This window comes from Gymnoscopelus braueri (assembly GCF_963280865.1).
Source record: "Gymnoscopelus braueri genome assembly, chromosome: 2".
Classification (NCBI taxonomy): domain Eukaryota; kingdom Metazoa; phylum Chordata; class Actinopteri; order Myctophiformes; family Myctophidae; genus Gymnoscopelus; species Gymnoscopelus braueri.
Genome location: NC_137604.1, coordinates 27761353 through 27777304, shown reverse-complemented (window position 1 = coordinate 27777304; position 15952 = coordinate 27761353). Strand labels below are relative to the sequence as shown.

The 15952-nt window shown below is 44.3% G+C and overlaps 1 protein-coding gene across 7 annotated transcripts in view; it reads right to left on the bottom strand.

The window, feature by feature from the left end:
• The window catches only part of rbm47 (RNA binding motif protein 47), a 38670-nt gene extending 25262 nt beyond the window's left edge, over nt 1–13408 (bottom strand). For 5 of the 7 annotated variants that reach the window (XM_080443255.1, XM_080443258.1, XM_080443260.1 and 2 more), the window contains exons 1-2: nt 11781–12026; nt 10999–11151 (exon numbers count right to left, since the gene is read on the bottom strand). The gene's annotated coding sequence lies outside the window, so the exon portion shown is untranslated. Of the gene's footprint in view, nt 1–10998; nt 11431–11780; nt 12027–13289 lie in introns of those variants that run through there. The other 2 variants (XM_080443257.1, XM_080443256.1) reach the window with 2 other exon arrangements.
• Between the last annotated feature and the right edge of the window lie 2544 nt (nt 13409–15952).

Sequence of the window (15952 nt, the reverse complement as noted above, 5' to 3'; positions counted from 1 at the left end):
CTGGCAGTGGGCAAACGCAAAAAAAAGTTCTGGCAGTGAATGATAAGCAAGGAACGAGAGAGTAAAGGAGAAAGGAGGTGAAGGAGCAAGACAACCAGAGAGCACATAAACAAGTTGCTGAAGCATGCAGAGCAAACACAGACACATGGGTCATGTGGGACAAAGTAGGAAAGAAATTATTAAGGAAGGATAGAAACAAACAAACAAACAAACAAAGAGACAAACAAACAAACAAACAGTCACTGACAGAAAAGAAGGAACGGAAAGAAGGAGACAGGGGAGTGATAAAGATGTGTATTACCTAAATAAATAAAACATTGTGTCTGTCTCCATTTGTTATCAGTGGCGTTTGATTAATTTTGTCTGGTTTTAAATGGTTGACATATGGGTCACAGAAAGTGATAATAAAAGAGGTCGCACACAAAATCAGCCCTTCCAGCAAAATCAAGTTGTTTTCCCAGATAAGAGGGTTCCAGTTAAAACACAAGCCCTTAATGTTCAAGTAGGTATTTGTCACTACACCACCGTACCGCGGAGCGGACCACGAAAGCCCTTACGTCACATGAAATCCTGAGTGCATGTTAAAATCCACGTCACATGAAATCCTGAGTGTAAACATGTTGAAATGCTAAATTTGTACACTCTCAGAGTTACAAATGGATGAATGAAACACTTGAGGACTGTACTGTGTATTACATGCAGTGGTGGAAAGTAACAAAGTACATTTACTTAAGTACTGTACTTAAGTACAATTTTGAGGTATTTGTACTTTATTTGAGTATTTCCAATTTCCAATACTTTTACTTCTACTCCACTACATATCAGAGGCAAATATTGTACTTTTACTCCACTACAATTATTTGAGAACTTTAGTTACTAGTTACTTTTCATATATAAATTATTATATTATGAAACATACTTTAATCACTTTAGCCCTATTTTATACCTAGGCTGTTTGAAAATAGCCGATCTACAAGCTCACAACGCGTCGCGATGCGACGCGTTGTGAGCTTGTAGATCTGCTATTTTCAAATATTTTAGTACTTTTACTTTTGGTACTTTAAGTACATTTTGATGCCAATACTTTTGTACTTTTATTCAAGTGCATTTTTAATTCTGGACTTTTACTTGTAACAGAGTATTTCTACATTGCAGTATTGGTACTTTTACGTAAAATATTTGAGTACTTTTTCCACCACTGATTACAGGTCGACTTCAAAGTTCTAGGCGACAGGTTAGAATGTCCCGAACATCTGAATGTTGGCATGTTGGAGTGACTGTCAGGTTTCTCAGAGGTGGCCATGTGAGACAGCTGAACCACTTCAGCAGAACAAAGTGCTTGTTTGTCAAGAAAACACTCCCAGTGGCTAAAGGATTACAGCTTTGTCAACGTCAGCAACAGAGCAAAGTGTGTGCGTGTACAGTGTACAGTGTATGTGTGCGGGTGTGTGTGTGTGTGTGTGTGTGTGTGTGTGTGTGTGTGTGTGTGTGTGTGTGTGTGTGTGTGTGCACGCGCTAGAGATTGGTTAAGCTTAAGGTTCAAAGTGTCACAGGTCCTCCCCTTAGGTGTTATCGTTTTACCATAACTATGAACTAGTCACTGGTGGCTCACTCCAGCCCTCCCACTGACCTCCTCAAAAACACCCTAGAATGTCAGTGTCACACAAAAAGAACATGTCTGATTATCACTGTGATCATGGCTCCCCAGTGTAATATTTCAGAGCATTTATGGCTCAAATCTGGAGACTCAAATCTGTAACAGTTTTCCCCCCTCATAGCTCTTACACAGTCAAATCTGGACTGTTCATTTGCGGGTCCATTTTGTTACACCCTTATTAAGGCTCAGGGTTTTGCTGTGTAATGCCCTTTCTTGATCTGGCTGGCCCCCTCATCTGTGTCCCCATGGGGGGAGCAAATTCCACATCACACACACACACACACACACACACACACACACACACACACACACACACACACACACACACACACACACACAGTCAGTCCTGGAAAACACTGCTCTGGTTCTAATATCTCCTCCACTCCGACTGTTCCTTCCGGTGCTTCTTCAGTTGTGCCTCTTTGTTGGGACACTATGCTCACCTTTTATTGTTTAATGTCTGAGCCCATTCTGATGTCCCACTTAACCACAAGTGACTCAGCATAAAAATGGGCACCACATGCATGCACGAAAACACATAAATGCTTAATGCACTAAAACAGAGAGGAGAGACAGACGGGGAGAGAGAGTGAGCGAGTGAGCGAGTGAGAGAGAGAGAGAGAGAGAGAGAGAGAGAGAGAGAGAGAGAGAGAGAGAGAGAGAGAGAGAGAGAGAATCTGCCATTAAACTTCTTCCTTCCTGATGAAAGTTTCCCCTTTTCCCTAGAATTTGGTCAGCTGACACTGCAGTCACATGACAAGTACCTAGCCAATGGCAGTGAAGAGTAGGAGTGCACAGTTGCTGCAAACAGCACCAAGGTCAAGGAAGGAGAGAGTAAAGGAGAACAGAGGTGAAGGAACAGGAACACCAGAGAGCACACAAACAAGCAGAGCAAACACACACGCACAGGTCATGTGGGATCATGTAAGAAAGAAAATAAGAAAAGGAAGGAAGGAAGGAAGGAAGGAAGGAAGGAAGGAAGGAAGGAAGGAAGGAAGGAAAGAAAGAAAGAAAGAAAGAAAGAAAGAAAAAAAAGAAAGAAAGAAAGAAAGAAAGAAAGAAATGGGGGAAGGAAGGAAGGAAGGAAGGAAGGAAGGAAGGAAGGAAGGAATGAAAGAAGAAAGGGAAAGAGAGGAAGAATGAAAGAAAGAAAGAGTCACCATTATGACCATTGAAGCAGCTGCTCATTATGTGACCCTGTAACCACTGTTAACGTCAACATAGATGACTGTCTCTCAGCCCCATGACAACAAGTGTCATGATGTGTATGGTGGAACAGAATGAAACCACCTGCAACTCAATCAGTAACCTGGCTTACAGTACACCATGAGTGGCATTGGCTCAGGCGGTAGAGTGGTTCGTAGTGGAATCGCAAGGTTGCCGGTGCACCGTAAGGTTGCCGGTGCAATCCCTGTGGTTCCAACTGGGTGGCGAAGTGGCCTAATAATGCTCAATGTTGAAGGGCTTTGGATAAAGGGTGCTATATAAATACATGTTTTACCATATAAACAAAAAAAGAACAATTGGCAAGACCCGATTAAACCTTTAGCAAAACCACTGTTACCCAATGTTACATTTCGTAAGGCTCTTTCGTGTATAAAACCACATACAGTATGCAAAAATCGTATCTTGAGGAAATCGTACACTTACACAATAATCCCTGTATCTAGTTTCTTGAAAAGAAAATTCTCTTCTTCTCTCGCCTCAATTACACTCTCTTCCTCTCTCTGGTAACAAATTTGTGTGTGTATGTGCACGCACGCACGCACGCACACACGCACGGACGCACGCACGCACCAACGCACGCACGCACGCACCAACGCACGCACGCACACACACACACACACACACACTACGAAACTGAGAAGGGAAAGTATAAAAAGCAGATAAGAATTGAATGAAAAGGTGGTGGTATGCACTGTTGGCCAACTCCAACTAATTCCCTGTAAGTGTAGGGACAGAGCAGCAGCACACAATACCTCACCAACTAAGCACTGTCACGCACGTCAATCCTGAGGTTTTATACTGACAAATACCAAAGGGGGGAGAGACGCTAATTCTGGCTAATGGCACAGCACACCTGTTCTCCCACTGAACTGGAATTATACACAGAAAGAAGAAGAAAAAAGAAAATAAGTATGAACAAGGGAGTGTGAAAGGGTAAAAAAGGAGAGAAATAGAGAAGTGTGAGATAAGAAGGAGAGAAAGAGTCAGGTGTTTTTTTTATTTTTTGTTTGTTTGTTTGTTTGTTTGTTTATGCATACTAGGCTATACTGATGTGTTCTTGCCAGAGGGCAGCGGCTGCTCTGTGTGAGTTTTGTGAATGGAATCAGTCTGAGGCCATGATGGAACATTCCATTCCAGCAGGATGCAGAGGGGGGAGTCAGGGCGCTATTGGATCTTATTATGAGAGTAGTTGCAAGTCATTTCTGTACCCCCCCGGACAAACATCCAAGCCCCCCACTCCCCATACCCCTTTCTCTTCCTTTCTCTTATCTTGTTTCTTCTAAAAACACCAAAGTCACACATGCACACACACACGCGCGCGCGCGCACACACACACACACACACACACACACACACACACACACACACACACACACACACACACACACACACACACACACACACACACACACACACACACACACACACACACACACACACACACACACACACACACACACACACACACACACACACACACACAAGAAAGAGAGAGAGAGAGAGAGAGAGAGAGAGAGAGACAGAGAGAGAGAGACAGAGAGAGAGAGAGAGAGAGAGAGAGAGAGAGAGCAGGAGAAAAAGCTGAGTAGGAAAATAAGTACATTTAAATTCCATTTTGGCAATCGAAAATTTGAATTCACAAACATCTGTAAGTCCCCCCCGCCCCCCTTAATCTTTTATTTGGGACTGGAACATTGTTAGCAGACTCTTAGGAGAAAACTCAAATAATGAGAAACATGGGATATGCCACATATACCCAGTTATACCAATCTTGTGTTTGTCCTATTCTTGTTTGTTCCTCTTCTTTTGGGGTTTGGTGTTCATAGGTCAATTAGATATTTTTTCATAAGACCATATAGATATACTTCCATAATGGCTATCAACATGTTAATTTAACTCAGAGACTGTAGAAATGTATACCGATTTACAAGCTGATCTACAAGCCCATCTACAAGCTCACATGTGTCGCGATGGGATGCATTGTGAGATTGTAGATGAGCAATTTTTACTATTTTGCAGGACTTTCGTAGACCAGGTGAAAACGTCTTTGTGACAGGTGTGTAGATGAAGTACACAATGATGAACGAAAATCAATGAAAGCACCCGCAGACTGCTGGGTACTTGCACAGTAGGAGAGAGGACCTTTATTAATTGTAACATTTCGGTCACCACGACCTCCTTCAAGCATCATTATATCATGCTTGAAGAAGGTCTTGGCGACCGAAACGTTGAATTTGATAAAGTCCTTCTCTTGTACTGTGCAAGTCGGGCAGGGAGTGGATGCTCTCATAGCTTTTCGTTCATCATGAAAAACTTTGAAAAAAATAAAGAAAACATCACCTATAATGACTGCCCAAAATGGGAACGCCAGGTTGAAAGTGGTTATGTGTGTCTGTGGGTTTTATAAAAAAATAACAAATGAAAAGTAGATAAAAGTAGATAGACAAGAGCATAAAAACTACATTGGAACAAAGGTTTTGGACATATACGTTTTCCACCCAACAGCGTAAATTTTGTTGATGTATAGAAATAGATGCATATTCCTTCATAGTCACTGCTAATTTATTTTAATTATTTTGATATTTTTTGGGGCTTTATTTATAGATCACAGTAGAGACAGACAGGAAACAGGAAGAGAGAAACGGGAGAGACATGCAGCAAAGATCGTTGGGAACGGGACTCGAAACCGGATGCGCTACAAGACTACATTGGCTACATTGGAGCCTAGGAGCCCAGACCGTTACGCCAGTGGTCCGGGCCATTGTTAATTTATATTTACTGATTGACTGTACATAATGTTCAGTATTTATTGGTTTACTTTATCTTTATTGGTTTGGTTCTTGACTGTTACCTCTCCTGTGTTTCATTATGTGCTTCTGTTGCTGCTATGACACCCCCATTTCTCTCTGGGGATCAATAATGTCTATCTCACCTTATCTTATCTTATCATATCATATCATATCATATCATATCATATCATACACACACACACACACACACACACACACACACACACACACACACACACACACACACACACACACACACACACACACACACACACACACACACACACACACACACACACACACACACACACACACACACACACACACACACACACACACACACACACACACACACTGTGGCTCTTGGCCTATACTGTCCAGACAACCAGCCCATTGTGTGTGTGTCAACAGGTATGCAGAGAAGACTCACTGGGACAGTGTGCGTGCGTGCGGCCGTGCGCTGTGACCAAAAAAAACCAACAATAAACAGTCAAAAAGAACATGGGGAGGGAGGGGGAGCAGGTGAGATGAATCATCTAAACAGCATTAAGCCAAATTTTTGCTTGCACGGCGGTGTCGCACACTGAAAGTGGAGGGGAAAGAAGATAGGAAGAAAGGAAGGCAAGAAGGAAAGACAGAAGGAAGTAAAGAAGGAGGAGAATGGGGTGAGAGGGTTCATGGCTGTCACTGTACAGAGGGAGGGAGGTAAGATGTTCAAATGACTGGCGACCCGTAGCACTCACCCCCGTAGTGAGCAAATGCTTTGAGAAGCATGTCGACCCCAGTAATTTGCTACCGACATAACAGATCCACAGACGATGACATATAGCCACAACACTATACACACTGACCCTCTCCCACCTGGAGGAAGGGACTTCCTATGAGAATGTTTATAGATTACAGCTCAGTGTTCAACACCAAAACTCAACTCAGACTCAACCCCAGCCTGTGTAGCTGGATGCTGGACTTTCTGTCAGAACCATGCAAAGTGGTGCGGAATGCGCTCCAACACCTCTGGACCCCCTGGACCCTCAACACCATTGGTTCTTTAAGTGGGTCCGGGGACCCCCAGAGGTCCTTGGCCAGGGGGTCCCCAGCTAAATAAGTTAATATAGCGTCACAATCATTTTTAACCACTTTAACCATTGCTGTATACTTGGCTATATAAAAATAGCAGATATACAAGCTCATAGTGCGAAAAGTTGCGCAAATCTTTGAGAGATGAAAATATTTTGAGATGGGGGTCCGTGGCCAAATACATATCATTTTAGGGGTCCTTGACATGAAAAAGTTTGAGAACCACTGCTCAACACGATAGTCCTTAGGAGCTCCTGTGAATGCAGACAACAAGGGGCTCAGCACGCAGCCCACCCCCCATGCAGTCCCCCTCTCTACTCCCTGTCCATCCACGACTGCATGGCCACAAGTTGGAGCACACACACGCTCCAACTTGGTGGCCAAGTTCACTGATGACATGGCAGAGCGTGATCACTGCTGACAATGAGACAGCCTGCAGGAGAGAGGTGACCAGAGAGCTGATTGCTGGACCACAGCAGCGATTCTCTTGGGCCACGAGGGTATTCATGGGCCCCCCAAGTAGTTGGCAAACACAAAGATCTTAATGATAATTGAATGATAATAACATTAATATAAACATTTTTAAAAAGTAATTCAAAATAAAAATGACATGGTATTTTTTCTTTAAAGCCTTGACAAATGTGTTTTCAATGTGATACGGATAAATAGCAACTTAAAGTTATATCAATCCAAGTCAGGACCCAATCGATTGATTGATCATTAAAATAAGTGGTCAGATGGGTGGGCCCTGATCCAGAAAGGGTTGAGAACCACTGGATTACAGGAAGCCGGGCAGAGAGCGTCACCACTGTTGTGACTACGTATAGATGAGATGTCATCATCACTATGCTAACATACAACCTCAGAAAATCACACATTGATTTTCTTTTTCTTCCACTTATTTCCTTCCTTATCTCCTTCTTCTTCTGCTATTTGTGTTTGTATAAGCCTGGTACTATAAGCCCTCTCTCCCCCCTCTCTCTCTCTCTCTCTCTCTCTCTCTCTCTCTCCCCCCTCTCTCTCTCTCTCTCTCTCTCTCTCTCTCCCTCCCTCTATTTTACCTGTAGAGTTAAGAGAGAGAGGGTGGAGCGAGAGAGAGAGAGAGAGAGAGAGAAAAAAAAGAGAGAGAGAGAGAGGAGAGAGAGAAAGAGAAAGAGAGAGAGAGAGAGAGAGAGAGAGAGAGAGAGAGAGAGAGAGAGAGAGAGAGAGAGGAAGAGCAGAAACAGAGGAAGAATGCAACCATTGTACTTTCCAGGTATGTAGTGTGAGTTTGTGACAAGTAGAGAGAATGAGTGTGTGTGTGTGTGTGTGTGTGTGTGTGTGTGTGTGTGTGTGTGTGTGTGTGTGGTGTGTGTGTGTGTGTGTGTGTGTGTGTGTGTGTGTGTGTGTGTGTGTGTGTGTGTGTGTGTGTGTGAGAGAGAGAGAGAGAGGGATCAGATCTTGTTACAGGTGTTTCATAAACAACACAATGGTGCTAACAGGTTCCTCTCTCTCTCTCTCTCTTCATCCCTCCCTCCCTCTCTCTCTCTCTCTGGTCTCTGCTCTGCAGCTTTAGAATTATGCTTCAGCGTTTTGTTGTGGATTAGGTTTATGCTTGTGACACACACAGAGACACACACGTACGCACACACGCGCACAAGCTTGCGCATGTGCACAAGCTTATGCGTGTGTGCACAAGCTTATGCGTGTGTGCACAAACACACATGCGTGTGTGTGCGCGCACACACACACACACACACACACACACACACACACACACACACACACACACACACACACACACACACACACACACACACACACACACACACACACACACACACACACACACACACACACACACACACACACACACACACACGCACACACACGCACATCATTATATCCAGGCACAGGCTCAGATGCTATCTGTGCTTCCTCATAAAAAGCATGAGGTGATCATGTGACAGTCATGTGACGGGTCTACGCACATGTGTACGTCTGAGAGTGTGCGTGCTTGTGAATGGAACCAAATGAACCCTTGCCATTGGTTCCATTTTTTTACACTCTCACAGATAAATTAACTTCCTCTCCTTGCTGCTGCATGCGATTGTACTGGTACTGTAGTAGTGGGACATTGCTTTAAACACAGTTTGATTTCTAAATCACTTAAGATGGAGGGGAATGGACAGATTACATGGGACTATTTGGGTGGCCTAGACAGAGGCAGAGAGGCAGAGAGAGGGAGAGAAGGAGTGAAAAGAGGGAGGGCACCATGAGGAAGAGGTCAAGGACAAGAAGGACCACACTGAACCTGAACTCCCAATCTCCTGTATCTGTATGTGTGTGTTCAGCTTGTACACTTTTAAACCCCTGAGTGTTCATGTTGCTCTGAGAATGTACAAATGTAGCCAAATGGATGTCCAATTTGTACATTCTCAGTGTTACAAATGGATTTTACTCTGTGTGTGTGTGTGTGTGTGTGTGTGTGTGTGTGTGTGTGTGTGTGTGTGTGTGTGTGTGTGTGTGTGTGTGTGTGTGTGTGTGTGTGTGTGTGTGGTGCGTGCGTGCGTGCGTGCGTGCGTGCGTGCGTGCGTGCGTGCGTGCGTGCGTGTGTGTTCGTGTGATTATCAATTAACAATATAAACAGCACCATGATGCAGAGTACAAATCCTCAGAATGAATTAAATTAAGTCACTCTGAGTGAAAAAAACTGACCCAAATGGACCCTTTACTGTGTGAGAAAGCTTTGAAAGACAGCGTGGTAAAAAAAATTAAAAGGGGGATGATGATGATGATGATATAAGGATGAAATATCAAATCCTTTGCTACTGTTTGTGTATAGGGTAGCAGAACGTGATACAGTGAGTTGGTATCGTTCTGAAAACATGTTACACCCTGAATCCCACAAGCCACAATCCCTCCGTGGTTTGGCTCGCATACAATATGTAGAACCAACCGCATGTCTTTATCCTTACAGCTCTGACAAGCATGTGAACACACCCCCACACCCACACACAGACACAGACACAGACACACGCACACACACACACCTTCAACTTAGGGAAGTATTCACGGTATCCACAATTGACATTGCCATATTATTTCAAACGTCTGCTATTTCTACTCCTTTGTCGTACACCCTGTCAGGGTGTATGTCAGGGACGGGCAGTATATGACATAAGAGCACAATGTGAATGTGGTGAAGGTAAAGGACGCTGGCATTCATCCTAGTGAGGGTTCTGTCAGTGAGGAGTAATGCCATAGTGTAACTGTAGCTTACCAGGTAAAAAATGTCTTATATTCTTATATGATGAATGTGTCCAGTTCCTTGTAGATATTTGACATTAACATTAATTGTTTTGTAATCTGAAATTAACTATGCTTATTTTTGCTTCTTGCCTTCTGTGGACTCTGGGTAATTTCCATTGAGCTGGGTATTAAAAAGACAGCTGTCTTGGGGAAAATCAGCTTGATTTCAACCTTTATACAGACAGAGACATACACACACACACACACACACACACACACACACACACACACACACACACACACACACACACACACACACACACACACACACACACACACACACACACACACACACACACACACACACACACACACACACACACACACACACACACACACAGCTGAGGTGACTCTAAATCCCGTTTGCACAACAACAGGACACCCAAGGCTAACTGGCGCCCTGTTCAACCAGTTCCCCAGACACACGTATACACACACGCACACACACACACACACACACACACACACAGAGACACACAGACACAGACACAGACACACACACACACACACACACACACACACACACACACACACACACACACACACACACACACACACACACACACACACACACACACACACACACACACACACACACACACACACACGCTATGAGACTGCAACTGATCACACATCCCCTCCACTAAAACAAATAAACGAAGAGACGCAGAGTCCCTGTCCTGTAACCTTCTAGTGAAGGTTACACGAGTCAGCTGGGTCCGCATGTTCGCTGGACCAGCTGAAGAAATGTCCTCCCAGACACCCACTGTGTGCGGCGTGTGTGTGTGTGTGTGTGTGTGTGTGTGTGTGTGTGTGTGTGTGTGTGTGTGTGTGTGTGTGTGTGTGTGTGTGTGGTACTTCATCCTCCAGGTGAGAAAACATCATCATCTCGACTAGCCAGACAGACAGTGTACACAATAAGTATGGGAACAGGTGCAAAAAAAAACTCCATCCAACCTGTAGGACGATGAGATGCTTCGCTCACGACGTTGTCACCGGTTCGTCTGCCACCATTTAAAGCGTCGATCCCCCGTCAGTCACTTTCTCATCCTCTCCTTGGCACGCTCTCTCCGTCTGCTCACTCTGCCTGTCCGTCAAGACGTCTCCTGTCTTCAGGCGACAGGGACCGCCAACACAAGATCGGGAGTTAAGAGCCGGTGTTCGTGCACACAGTTGCACCTAGCGCAACGCAACTCACACACACACACACACACACACTCATGCGCGCTCAACACTGAGAGGACAGAGTCAGAGTTTCTGTTCTCCTTTTGGGTGTTTTTTTGGACTGTGACTCAGATCCTCTAAGTTCGTCCTCTGCTCTGTTCCTCTCGGCACTTGCTGCCTCGTAGACGCAACAGCAGGGGAGAAAAGGCAAAACACACAAGGTCTCTAAGTGGAGGAGAGAGAGAGAGAGAGAGGCAGAGAGAGGGAGAGAGTAGAAAGTCTCAGAGTTGGTAGAAGAGAGAGAGAGAGAGAGAGAGAGAGAGAGGGAGAGGGAGAGAGGGAGAGAGAGAGAGAGGGAGAGAGAGAGAGGGAGAGAGGGAGGGCAGTGGTAATTAGTGAGTCTGTACCTGACTCTCACTGACATAAGCCCCACATTCCACAGAACAGAGGAGGGGTTGAAGCGAGGGGAGGGGGTTCTTAGGGAACACACACACACATACACACACACAAACACATCAACACAGGACCAAACATCACAGATGAACCTAACTACCGCACAAAAAAATGTAACACACCATATCTGACGTGTCTTCAATCTCAAGGCTGCATGATGTCGCTTTGTTGCGTCGTAGCGGTCCGTCAATCTGACACACAAGTACACGACGCTCACGCAGACACACACACACACACACACGCACTCTGACACACTTTCAGAGGTTACAGCCTTGTGATGGTGTCACCAGCCATTCTCTTCGGTCCTTCTTCATTCCAGCAAATGACTGGAACTTCTCTCTCTCTACCTCTATCTCTCTCCCTCCTTCTGTGTGTGTGCGTTGTACACACACACACACACTCCCTGCCCCTAGAACTCACCAAACCAGAATCTCCCCATCCTACACCCGCCCCCCCCCCCTTCCTTTTTCACCCTCTCTCTATCGTTCCGGATGGGAAATGCTATCCTCCTATGGTCCTGGCCTGTGTGTGTGTGTGTGTGTGTGTGTGTGTGTGTGTGTGTGTGTGTGTGTGTGTGTGTGTGTGTGTGTGTGTGTGTGTGCGTGCGTGCGTGCGCGCGTGCGTGCGTGCGTGCGCGCGTGCGTGCGTGCGTGCGTGCGTGCGTGCGTGCGCGCCTGCCTGTGTGTGTGTGTGCGTGTGTGGGGGGGGGGGGTATATGTAAGGGAGAACGCATAACCGGACCCGCATCATATCAACCGGAGTGGAATTCCAATATATTAAGGAACTGTTTGCTGTTTGACATTTCATTGAAACCTCAGACACCATACTCATTATCAATGACCTTCACACACACACACACACACACACACACACACACACACACACACACACACACACACACACACACACACACACACACACACACACACACACACACACACACACACACACACACACACACACACACACACACACACACACACATTACTCATTCACAAATGTATACACGCCTAAGTCACAGTGACGTGCTGACTCCATGTTATAGTAGGTGCACAATCCCTTGACGTAGACGACTTGTCCATAATGACAACTTGCAGTAATAACAACAATTTCTCGCGGGTGACTTTCAGCATGAATGGAAGAACAACAGGCAGACCAGTTTCTTGCACTTGACTGACGAGGATGAATATAAATAGACATTTTAACACAGTACAGACTAAAGAATAAAAATGTTCAACTGGTGGTTCCTGTCCTCTTCTATAATCTCTCTCTCTCTCTCTCTCTCTCTCTCTCTCTCTCTCTCCTCACCTCCTATTTTCTATCTGTCACTTTCCAGAGGATTTACTGTTCTTGTTTGGTATTGTAGAGTTACAAGGGCTAAAATCCTTCAGCTCACATGGATTATTTTATTTTGCTTAATGCCTGATTTGTATTTAGCTGCGTGCCAGTGTCTCAAAGCAGATCTACAAGCTCACAAACCATTGAGCTGCAACACGTTGTAAATTTGTAGATCTGCTATTTTCAGTGCGAGACACCAGCACGCAACTACAGTAATAAGTATAAGTCAGGCTTAAGTGCGCACGTACGCATGCGCGTGCAGGGTGTGTGTGTGTGTGTGTGTGTTCTCCTACCTGAATTCCTTCTAGAATCTGGAGTGGGCAGGGCCAGGGCACTTCCTTCTTCCTGGTATCAGGTGAAGCGGTGAGGTGACGTGTTCTTGGCAGCTAGTTTCCAAGAAGACAGAGTGCAGTGCTGTGACATCCACCGGTCAACTGACACACTGAGGCAGAACAGAGAACTGAGGAAGTTTGGTTTCTGTTTAGAGTAACAACACACACACACACACACACACACACACACACACACACACACACACACACACACACACACACACACACACACACACACACACACACACACACACACACACACACACACACACACACACAGAGAGAGAGAGGTTTGTATTACTATACTTGTGAGGACGTAAACATTTTAGGACAGCATTGAAAACAGCCGAAAATATCCGAAAAATAGCAGATCTACAAAGCTTACAACGCGTCGCATAGATCAGCTATTTTTCGTGCGTGACATTGCCGCACAACTAGTACTAAGTAGGGAAAACTCTAACCCCCATCCCTAACCCTTAAATGCCTAATCCTAACCCTAACCTGAATCTTTTTCTAATTCTATCTCTAAAAAACAGAAACCGTTTTTAACCATAAAACAACCATTGCTCCAAGAAAATGGTCCTCACAATGTCCATTTCTCAAATTCTTCTACTATACTGGTGGGGACATTTGGTCCTCACAAGTAGAGTAATACAAGTACACACACACACAGTAGGGAACTTGTGAGTCTGTGTGTATAGGAAACTGAGATTGAGTCAGACGTGCACGGAGAGAGAAATAGGTTTCCCAGCGGCGGAGCTGTCAGGGAGGAGGTCATGGCAGTTGGACATGTTGCTCAATACATCTCACTGAATGCTTACTCAACAAATCACATGCAGGAATATATGATGTCCATGCACACTGGCGCACACACACACACACACACACACGCATGCACGTACACGCATGCACGCACACGCGCACGCACACACACACACGCACACACGCGCACACACACACACACACACACACACACACACACACACACACACACAGTATATATATATATATATTATATAGACTAGAGCATGTCAAACGAATACCTACAGTATTACAGTGTAAAACAGGGTTGGGCAACCACCTCTTTTTGATCTATACCGTGTGATCAGATTGGGCTATGGAGGTGATCAATTGAGTTGATTGACTTTGCTTTTATTATTGTAATAAGCAGCCTAATAACACTTAAAGGAATGGTGGGCTTCACTGTGTGAAAGGGATCATGTTCTATAAAGAGGTTGCCCAACCCCGGTGTAAACCTAAAACAGTCAAGGCAGGTATAACAGCTTCTATAGTCAATCAATCAACCAATCAATCAATCAAACTTAATTAAGGACACATGGTCCATAGCAACATAAAAATCACACCCTGTGTGAAGTGGGCGGTGTATTGCTAGCTAATCACAATACTGAATGGAGTCAACCAATCATGTAGAAAAAATAAATACATTTATTGAAACACTCTTTATGAAAGTCATATTCCCATGTACAATGGTTAAAAAAATAATCATCTTTAACCTTTTCTGATATATGCTTTGATCTGAAAGGGCCACTTCTAGGAAGACTTTCTATTTTCTTCTCAATATCGGTTTTCCCTTTTCTCATTTCAGCCATAGTGATCTTTGAGTTCTTCTTTACTGTTCTCACGAAATGGACAGTATCTAAGTAATATACTAGTGTCACATCACAGTGGTTTTAGATTAGTTTCGTCATATGTATCACTAGCCAATCACAGCATGTGTCTTGCTAGCTAATCACAATACTGAATGGAGTCAACCAATCATGTACAAAAGATAAATACATTTATTGAAACACTCTTTATGATGGACGAAACCATAACTTTAAAAAAACAAATTTATATTTTTTTTAAAGTTATGGTTTCTTATATAGGGCTATGCACATGTGTCATGTGACACTGGCCAATCACAGTCCTGAATAGATTGTGATTGGCCAATCACGGTGCAGGGTTAGGCGGGGTAAGTTTTTGGCCAATCACAGCGCAGGATAATTGTACAAATTTTCAAACCTCACTTATAGGGGCGGTTTCACCGCCCAAAAAATCACACCCAGGGTGAAGTGGGCGGTGTGGTCATCACAGTGGTCATCACAGTGATGGAAGCTCACTTTAAAAAAAAGTGTTTTTTTTAAGTGCATAGTCCTATTTATAAGTTATCAATTTCATCATGTGTCTCGCTAGCCAATCACAGTGCTGAATAGAGTCAGCCAATAGAGTCAGCCAATCACAGTACAGCTAGGGGTGTACTAATGCTAGGGGTGTACTAATTATGAGCCAATCACAGTACAGCAAAGGGTGTCCTAATGAGGTGTCCCAACCCCACTTATAGGGGCGGCTACACCGCCCAAAAACTAGAAAGTACTGTTCCTGAAGAAACAGTGTGGGATCGCTAAGGATGAATGTTGATAGTATCACACTAGAAAGTACTGTTCCTGATTAATTCTGTCTTATCTATTTATATTACATATTGTGATTGTCACGTGATGCTTGACCAATCCGAAAACGGGCGGAATAATAATAATAACTAGTGAAGATAACTGTGGGATCGCTAAAGCGATCCCACAGTGATCGCTAAAGCGATCCCACAATGATCGCTAAAGCGATCCCACAGT